Here is a 10,513-nt window from a genome sequence, read left to right on the forward strand (position 1 = left end):
AAGAATCCAGACTGGGATGTCAAGATCGTAAAACTGGTGTTCGTGGGTACCCACACATAAGCAGGCGCGCCGCGCCCATATGATACACACCATAAACATGAAACCCTTGATGCAGTTTGACCCTCATCACCATGAATAATTATCTCTCCCCGCCACACCCACTCGTACTACTATAAATATTCTGTACCTCCTGGCTATCCCATCACCAGCTGCACTCCACATCGTTGTCAAAGTTGACTGGTTTGGACATCGAGTCACCATGAGTTACCGCACAGCCAACAGGAGCTCCTCCGTGTCACTAACAGGTGGCTACCAGAGGCGCATCTCCGCCGTCCGCGTCCCGAGTGTTCTACGGCGCGCCGGTGGCAGCAATGTCCGCGTTTCTTACGCATCGGGAACCCGGAGCGACTTTGACCTCTCTCAGGCTCTCAGCGGAGGCTCAGACTTCAGCATCGGTCACAGTGAGAAGGCTACTATGCAGAATCTGAATGACCGTCTGGCCAGCTACCTGGAGAAGGTGCGCTTTCTGGAGACCAGCAATGCCAAGCCTGGAGCTTCAGGATTCGGAGTGGTACGAGAAGAGAACCGTAGTGATAACGGACACAGCAAATACGAAGCAGTCATTCACGACCTGCGCAGAAAGGTACGAGACTTTCGTGATAAGTGACCAAACTGTTACAAATGTTCATACCTCACATCATAGCTATGTCCAAATATTCAATCGACTTAAAATCGCCTAATATTTTTTATGTGCTCAAAAGAACGTGACCGGAATAGGGTCATAAACGTTCTATTTTTCTCCACTTTCACATAGGCTATACACTTTACAGCGGAAAGGTTATCAGCTGTATTGCTACTGATATTGAACTTTCTTAACACTGACGTACTTGTTTGATGGATTCATATTGTTCAATCGCCTGGTGGTATTGTGATCAATCGCTACATGATACAATAAAAGAATGGACTGCTGTGACAACAGGACTAACAGGGGCTGTCTTTTAAATATTGTTGAAAATAATTTAGTGATGGTCTTATTTCAGCTAAACATCGCTGGTCAAGACAATGCAAGGATCATGTTACAGATCGACAACGCCAAACTTGCTGCTGAAGACTTCAAACTCAAGTTAGTAAGCTTTCTTATGCAATTGGTTAGTGTGCACGATCTGTCATTGTGGAAGATGGTGTTTAACTCTAATCATTTACATCCGTTTATGATGTACTGGGGAATTATGATACCGGATTTAAAATGTAATTTTGGCGATGGATGATTTATTTTTATGTGAAATAGACTTTAAACATTTTAAGAGTACTACAAATTGTTCATGTACGATTTAAAAATGTATCTTTCTGAACTTGCTAACACACAATGCAGCGTTATTGCTAGAGTCGAGTGTTCTGACAGAATCTCGTTAACATGGGCAGGTATGAGAACGAGTTTGCCATGCGCCAGTCTGTCGAGGCTGACATCTGCGGCCTCAGAAAGGTTCTGGACGAGCTGACCATGGTCCGCTCCGACCTGGAGACGCAGATTGAGGGCCTGAGGGAGGAGCTGATCTACCTCAAGAAGAACCACCAGGAGGTGAGTACTCAGTAGGCCAGAAAAGCATTTATTTTCTTTCATACTGGTCATTTGTGTATACCTCTGTGTAAATTTGTTTTGGCAACTGCCACGCTGGCATACAGAGACAACCGGTTTTGCCAGCTTTTAACTCACAGGTGGTACAGGTGACACTGACAGAATTTGACCTGATTGTCCAATCTTTCTCCCCATAGGAAATGGCTTCCATGCGGGATCAGATGTCATCCAGCTCGGTGAACGTGGAGGTGGATGCGGCGCCCCAGGATGACATGGCCCGCGTCATGGACGAGATGCGCAGCCACTATGAGTCCATCGTCGAGAAGAACCGACGCGATATGGACACCTGGTATAAGGGGAAGGTGAGAGAAGAGCACCGTCCTGGAGAGCTGTTCATGCAAATAGACACATACACACACAGTAGTATATATATATATGTGGTTGTAACCCCTTTGTAATCACCAACATTTTGATAAGTAAGTGTAATTAATTACATATTTGTCCTAAGTGACTGTAAAGGAATACAATTATATTAATTTTGTAATTTAATAACTTATTACTGCCCATACTCCCCAACCCTGTCCTTTACACTAAAACACAATTTACAAAGTCACTAATCATGGATGTACACTCATGCCTGCCTGACTGTAATCTAGTGTCACCCAAGTGACCTTGATTCAGCCGCAACAGCATTGACCTCTGAACTTCCACTAACCTTCCCACTCCTTTCCTCTGCTACCCCAGTTCGACGAGCTCAACAAGCAGGTGACCACCCACACAGAAGTCCTCCAGACGTCCCATACCGAGATCAGCGAGCTGCGGAGAACCATGCAGTCCATGGAGATCGAGCTGCAGTCTCAGCTCAGTCTGGTAAGACCCCCCCCCCCCCACCACCACCACTCTCTCTTTCTCTCTCTCTCTCTCTCTCTCTCTGTCTAGCCCAATACACCTGGCCTGATTGTCCCTCTCTGACACACAACCACAAAGTTTTCCTGCGCGTCCACTTGCACGCTCCACCTCTCTTTGTTTTCCCTCGCTTCCGCTCGCTTTTGGCATCCAAAGCACACTTGCTTCGGTTCCTTATGCAAAGAGGTTCTGCTGGCTTGGATCCTGTTTGCCTCTTACTGTGTCAGCACGCAAGATAGCGTCTTGTGTTACGCAGCAGGTATAGAGTAACCGTGTCTCAAAGTGAGAGAGAGTGAATCATAAACAAGAAACTACATTTTTCTGTGATTTATCAATTACAAAAAAAGTAGTTTTACTTCTCCTCGCATGGCGGCTAAAGGTATTAAGTTGTGTAATCAGTGGCGTAAGGCAGTGGTTCCAGAACATTTTACAGTCCCGTATCCTTTTTTTTTCATGTTTGTACCCCCCTCGCCCGCACACATATTCTGCCTATAACACTTAAAACTGTGAAATTATCAGGGTAGATCACTAACCGCCGCCACCACGCCCCCTCCCCCCGCGCACATATTCCTCCTATAACCCTTGTCAGTGTCATTTTTCGCTGAATACAAGTATACATCAGTATTTTTGGCAATGCGACTTGGCTATTTAGCCTATTTAGATAGATATAAATATGTATACGGGCCCCGGCTACGGGCCCCCTAGACCCACGGGCCCAGGTGCCACCGCACCTGCTGCACCCCCTATAGTTACGCCCCTGATTGTGTGAACATAGTGTGTCTGCTCCATCTCATTAATCTTGCTGTGATAACTAAGCCACCAAGCTGCCTCCATGCTGCCTAAATGACGTCAGCAAATTAGCTAGCATACCTGTAGGTATCCTGTACTTCTCCTAGCCATATGGGTGTGTTGATTCTCTGCCTCCTCTCCTATGATACTGGTTTGTGTGGTCATAGCCAGTGAGCCTCCATTTGGCTAATAAGATGATGGCATTGGGACACTGCATAGAACCACACAATACAGTCTTGCTAACATGGTAGGAATACAGTAGTGGATCTCCTCCATTTTCTTTAAAAGTTAAACCCATGGGTATTACCTCCATGCAACTTAATTGATCTGTTCTCTTCTGGCGGACATCTGCCTCTCTAAAATTATAATAAATTAGCTTTTAGTTTGCGTTCAAAGACAAACAAGTTTTTCATGCTTTTAACCAAGTGTGATGGAAGTGACAGTGACATATATTTTTTCACCTTGTGTTGTCACATCTGACTGGTCAAAAGGAAAAGGCTGCATTTCTACGGTCACGTGTTCAAACTCTTCACATGTTGTTTCTCCTCACACAGAAATCAGCCCTGGAGGGGACTTTGCGGGAAACAGAGTCTCGCTACAGCGCCCAGCTGAGCCAGCTGCAGGTCATGATCAATAGCCTGGAGACCGAGCTTGGTCGGATGCGCACCAACATCGAGAGCCAGGGCCAGGAGTACAGGATGCTGCTGGACATCAAGACCAGGCTGGAGATGGAGATCGCAGAGTACAGGAGGCTGCTGGACGGAGAGGAAATTCAGTAAGCGCTAAAACTATTAACTACTGGGCCAGATACATTGATATGATTTGTGTGCTGCATGCGCCTTTGATTGCCGTCGCATTGGCTGAGAGAAATGGTAATAACATGAGAAATTATTATATGGGATATTTCAGTAACAAAGACGTAGACATGTCTTTAAAAACAATAATGTACACACTGCTCTACCAACAAAAACAAAACATAGCTTTCTCCTCTCCTCTTTTTCCCCTCTCCCTAGGCGAACAACCTACACAAAGGTCGTAGCGGTCGAAGTTGTCAAACGTAAGTTTGTTTGTCTGTCTGAACCACCATTACAGTTTGAAGAGTGTCGTGTAGCTTATACCTGTTCCCTAAACAGTCTTTTAGAGACAATTACATGTGCATTTACAGGCTCCCCTCAAATACCTCATACCTTTTCCACATTACCCACAAACATGTTCCTACTTACCTATACTTCTATGTCTATACTTTCATTTATTTTATATTTTTGTCCTGGGCTGGAAAATAAATTTCTCCCCTATGCACAGCTGAGTCAGTGGTGACCAAGAGGGTGCGGACCATTGTGGAGGAAATGGTGGACGGAAAGGTGGTCTCCCGTGAGGAGGACGTTGACGTGGAGGTGATAAAGAGCTAGATGACAACCATGATGCCCTACACCCAATGCCAGACTTTAAGACCCTGCAAGGGATACAAAGAAGCCAGGGATGAAGCTCTGAGTGCTGTAAAACTTCAGATATTTTGACAGCAATAAAAGTCATTCAATTTCATTCATTGTAGGTTCATTTCCTTTGGTATTAAGAAATGTTAGAAATAAATTCACAATGTGCTGCACTTTTTTGGGCCCTGCTGAAATAAATGGGATAAACCAGACAGTCTTAAGAGTGAAAAGATTAGTGCACTTACAAGATGAAGTATTTACCATAACGTAATGCAGTCGTCACACATAGCACCACAATGCAATTCGGAACTTTGAAACTGCCTCATTTCATACTCGTAACAAAACAAGGGCTGGAATACTATTGGGTAATACAAGAAAACAATTACGATCTCTTGGCAAAACCCGCCGCCAGGCAACAGACACGCCAAAGGCTAAAGGATGAGCTCACTCGACTTATCACACTGGTGCGTTTGAGTGATAATGACAGCCATAAGTAAAGGAGGGGCAAAGTCAACACAGGATTTCCATCAGGTTGCCCAGGGTTAACAGTCCTCCTTCCTTTGAAGAGCTGAATGTGTTTGCTTGACAATCATTATGATGACTAAAGAGAGAGAGACTGAGTAAACGAGAGAACTCAGACATAAATACGTTGACCCTATACGTGAAGGGTTGTAGGCTTAGGATAAGGGACACTTGGGAATACTACAACAAAATAGAGTTAGACAAAAACCTTGACAAAAGACGCCACATATTAAAGGACTGAACTGATAAAGAAATGTTAAGATGACAACATACTATAGATATCTTACAACAAGCCATACATGAATCCATTCAAAAGTCCAGCGGCTTTGATGAAAATAATAGTTTTTGTTCAAAGCTGTTTTGAACGAGTGTTCTTTTTTTCAAATATGGCCTACCATAAAAAAAAATGACACATAAAAGAAGCCAGAAGACCTTTGATTTTGAGGCGGTTCTGCTTACGCGAGTCCTCTTCAGTGGTATCATGTCACAACCGTAAAAATGACCTTTGGACTGAATTTAAGGCTTTTGGAGCCAAGGTTATGGTGATAGTGTCGTTATTGTGCCATCAGAGATAACTTAGGTGGAGGGAGAACATTCAAACGGCCAAAGAGAAAGACAGGGAGTGGAGGCAACGTGAGGGGAAGATCTCACACACACACACACACACAACACACACACACACACACACACACACACACACACACACACACAAAAAAAGGAGGCTAGGACACCGATCTTGTTTTCCACTATTTATTTTACACAGAGTTAATGCACAAACTCGTGAACATTCCGCTGACGGAAACAGGGTCCATATATTTGGTTCGCACCTTAATTAGACTGGTGATTCCCTGTTATGGCAGTAGGGACAAAAGAAGTTGTCTTGGCCAAACCATTTCGGTAAGATGTCTTTTTACAGGCCTGGGAATAGGTTATATTAGATGCTATTATTATAGTTATATGTTCAGCACACCATATGTTCATCTGGTGATCTGTGTTCTAATTGATTTTTGGGTATACCCCTTTTTATAAATGGCACTGGCCACCTCTCTATACAGGTTGGTTTGTTCTGTCTAGGGACAGTCTTTGTCAGGTATGTGCGTATGCAAGAACCTTGTGACTGCTGTTTGTTGTCCTCTGCTCATTTAGAGGCATGGCAGGTTTTGTCTAGAGACTGTGAATTTGGATTTTTCTTTATTTTATTTATACCATGTTGGTCTGGATTTATGGATCTACCCTTTTGTGTTGGATTTATGGTTTGTTGATCTTTTTGGAAAAGTAAATGAACCTATCTGACTTTTTGAACCTTCTCTTCTGACTCTGAGCTTTTGGCCGTATCCACATAAAGACGGTAACCCGAGGCTCGGTCCGTCACAGACATATGTAAAGAAAGCAGAAAGCCACCTAGGTCTCTACCTCATGCATTCCAAGATCTCAACTGTAAATTCCCAGCTGTTCGCAACTCCTCCCTTGATTAAGAGAGTGTTCGTTTTGTAATTTGAATATCACAGCAGATGGAAATGTGCAAAGAATTTTCATGAATACGCTTAAACTATGCAAATGAGTTGGATGGAAACACAGCTACTACTATGACTGTCATGGCATCAGGATTTGGAGGGGTTGGCTTCAGCCAGTTAGAAATCAAATTGACAGTCAACATTTTTAAAAATGGCGGACCATGGATGCTCACTTCTGGCACCATTTCTACGAAAAAGCCAATTAGGCACCACATACCATATGACAACAGGCTCTAAAAATGAGTGGTCTGTGCAGGCCTGTGGTTAATACTCGGGCGCGGTCTATACATGGGAACGCATTATTTCGCCTGGAAGTTAGTTAAGTCTCTCTTCCTCTTTCACATATGAATCCCATTAAAAACACATACTGATACACCATTGATAGACCATTGCTTGCCTGGCAGGTTGTCTAGATTGTTGATATGTCATAAATGCCATCATACCTTTTGTCGTAATCCAAACGCCTTTTTATGGCCATATAGCACCTCCATGTGGTTAGGGAAGGGAAAGCAACGCTCTTGCTCATGTATTTATATGCCTTTGGACTATTCAATTCAATTCAATTATTATAGTGCCAAAATAATAAAATTGTCTCAAGCCACTTGCAAAGCAAAGTGCTAACTGGGATGATGGAAAATCTCCCTGTTAACTGGAAGAAATCTTAAGCAGAACTTTGGCATAGAAGAGGGGCCTGCTACACAGGTACAACATCACTACATCGCTGCATCTAATAGCAAGTAGCCAGTAAGTAAACACAAGAGAATACACACACACACTAGACATACAAATACATGACACAGACACTAGTGCACACACACACACACACATTGTCTCTCTCTCTCTCTCACGCACACACACATATACATTTACACGTGTCACCAGAGTGTGGCAGCACTGTCCTGTGTAGGCAGAATCAGAAACAAGGCCATCTTGCAACAATGAGTGAGTGAGTACGTGTGTGTGTGTGTGTTAAATATAAAATTCTTGTTCTTCCTCCTTTTCAGAACCACCTTGCCTATGAGTGTGTATATGTGTGTCTTGCACTGCGCTGTGTGTGTGTGGGTGGGAGTGTGTGTTTCTGAGTGTGTGTGTGTGGGTGGGAGTGTGTATGTGTTTCTGAGAGTGTGTGTGTGGGTGGGAGTGTGTATGTGTTTGTGAGAGTGTGTGTGTGGGTGGGAGTGTGTGTGTGTTTCTGAGAGTGTGTGTGTGGGTGGGAGTGTGTGTGTGTGTTTCTGAGAGTGTGTGTGTGGGTGGGAGTGTGTATGTGTTTCTGAGAGTGTGTGTGTGGGTGGGAGTGTGTGTATGTGTTTGTGAGAGTGTGTGTGTGGGTGGGAGTGTGTGTTTCTGAGAGTGTTCATTTCATTTGTGTTTTGCATCTATATATCTCTTTATTACCCTTAGGTTGGAACGTAAGGGCCTCTGGTTAAGTGTCCTAGGGCTAGCAGGAGGTGTGATGGAATGTGTGTTTTCACAACCTCTTACTTCAGGTCATTGTATTCTTTATACCCACACCCCCATGAGAAACATCTGTACCAAGTAATCAGGCTTCTTAATATTTGCTCACAACTGGACCCATGAATCAACAACTTTCCCTGTGAACCAACATTGTTGCAGTGCCTGTTTCAGAGTAGCTGCCTGATACATATTCAGGGCTATTGGTTAACACCCATTATTCTGTTTAGGATACTTAAACTAAGACTGTTTCATTGTCTAATCAGAGATGAGGGTGAGTCCTCATGTGAAACCACGCTCTCTTCTCTGCCTTGGTGTAAACCATTGTAAAGAATAAACCTTGCTCCTGATTGAATACCATCCTCTTGACTGAGTCTTCATGTATCTGGTGTGTTACAAAAATGACCATCATCTTATGGGGAGGACAGACTGTGGTCCACGTGGAGATGCAGCTGGTTCTGGGCAGGGCAGATTGCCTGCTGGGGGAGGGGCTCTGTGCTGGAGGGGCAGAGGGAGGCAGTGGGGCATGAGGTTATTGGTTGTTGGTGGTTTGTGGGCAGGTCTGTGAGTAGGCAGACACCACTGATCGGTCGAGGTTGGTGCCACTCAGGCATCACCTAGTGTCATGTCGGTTTGATGTAGACAGACAGACATCATAACTATAGTTCATATAGCTTAAAGGAAATCTATCAATACATATGTAAACTATGGATTCTGCTGCACAATTACAATAAATAACACAAGACAAAACTATTTCCTCATTTCTCTAAAAATGTGAGGACAATCAAGAAATGCACATGGAAATAATTCTGAAAAAACTAAGTAACAAAGAAATGATGCATAGCAAGCCATACTTTAAGTCTCTTGATGTTTTAGTCCATTATGATGTTGAACAAAGGAGGGCCCAAAAAGAAAAAGTCGGCCTTCTAACAATATTCAGCCCTGATGAAGCAACAAACAAGATTGGCCTCACCCAAAAATCTCCTCTTCTCTTGCAAAAAAGTATTGTATATTCCAATGATCCCCAAGTAGGCAAAAAAGAGAGGATATACTCAATAAACTGGCCACAGGGTCCTTACAGAAATCCTCCAGTTATCCTTTTGTTTGGCTTCTCCACCTGCTGGCAAAGTCTCACAGGTGTCCCACACATGCACTTCCTTGCGGTTTCCTCAGGTGTGCTTTTTATGAGAACTTAAAAGTCCCACTTCCTGTTAGAATCAGTAAAAGTCCTGATAGCAATTATACACATGAAAGTAAATTAAATATACAATTATACAGAAAAATAAATAAAGAATACAATGTCACCAGTTATCAGTAACTTATAAGGAAACAGTGGATTTCCCTTTAGGACTTTATCTAGCCTCACTCACTACTTCCTCAACAGTTTAATGTACACTTTATTACTTAACTGGGGTATGTGTGAGGGTGTGAACTATGTCCTACTTAATCTTTGGCAGTGTCACAGTATGAATTTGTGCAGAACCTGGTAGAAATAAAACATTTGTGAGAATCGAGAGGTTACAGGATCTTTTATTTGAGTTCATTAAACATGGAAAACTGACTCGTTATGTTTAGATTTTTGTCTTAGATCTTCTTGTCTATTATGGAAGATTTTTACAATAAAGTGCTTCATTTAATTTTTTGGAGGGGCGACATTTTAGGAGAAAAATCTGTGATTAAATTGATGCATAATTGAAACAATAATGAGCTCACATATAGGCCTCCTGAGCTATCAACGACTCATCTTTCAGAACAATAATTTTCCCATGGGATGCCACTGTGAGATCACCAACTACATATTCCCCATTTAATCCTGATGGCTGTCAGTCAGTTTGGAGCAAGCTGGAGATGTACACCTGGAACTCGTGTTGATGTTGGCGATAACCTTCTTTCTCCAGCAGATGGAGCTCCATTCGTCTGCCAGCCTGTTGAGACTCAGAGTGTCACTAATTCAAAGATCTCGACTAAGTTGACAGAACAAAAGGACCATAATGGTTAATGATTCTAATCTTTCGGTACTTGTTCCTAGAATGTGTCTTCGATTCAATAAATATTTTTCTGGCAAAGAATAATAAATATATTGTAGTGACCTCAGAGTCAGGCGTATGGGCTGTTTATTAAACACAGTAACAAGCATTCTGATCCTGATACAGAATGGCAAATGGAGCAGAGATCCAGGGCTGAAATGGTGGCCCAGGGCGGTCGCCCTCATACCTCAGGCGTGGACAGGCTCTCGCCGCAGCTGCCCAAGGTCGATGAGCTTCCATTCGCTGGTCTCGCTGGCGGCTGCTGAAGATGGGATGCTGCCATCAGTGTTGTAC

The 10,513-nt window shown here is 43.3% G+C and overlaps 1 pseudogene; it reads left to right on the plus strand.

The window, feature by feature from the left end:
• The first annotated feature begins 241 nt into the window (after positions 1-241).
• Positions 242-4,813, plus strand: LOC105911224 (annotated as a pseudogene).
• Positions 4,814-10,513: the final 5,700 nt, after the last annotated feature.

This window comes from Clupea harengus, chromosome 24 (genome assembly GCF_900700415.2).
Source record: "Clupea harengus chromosome 24, Ch_v2.0.2, whole genome shotgun sequence".
Taxonomy (NCBI): Eukaryota; Metazoa; Chordata; class Actinopteri; order Clupeiformes; family Clupeidae; genus Clupea; species Clupea harengus.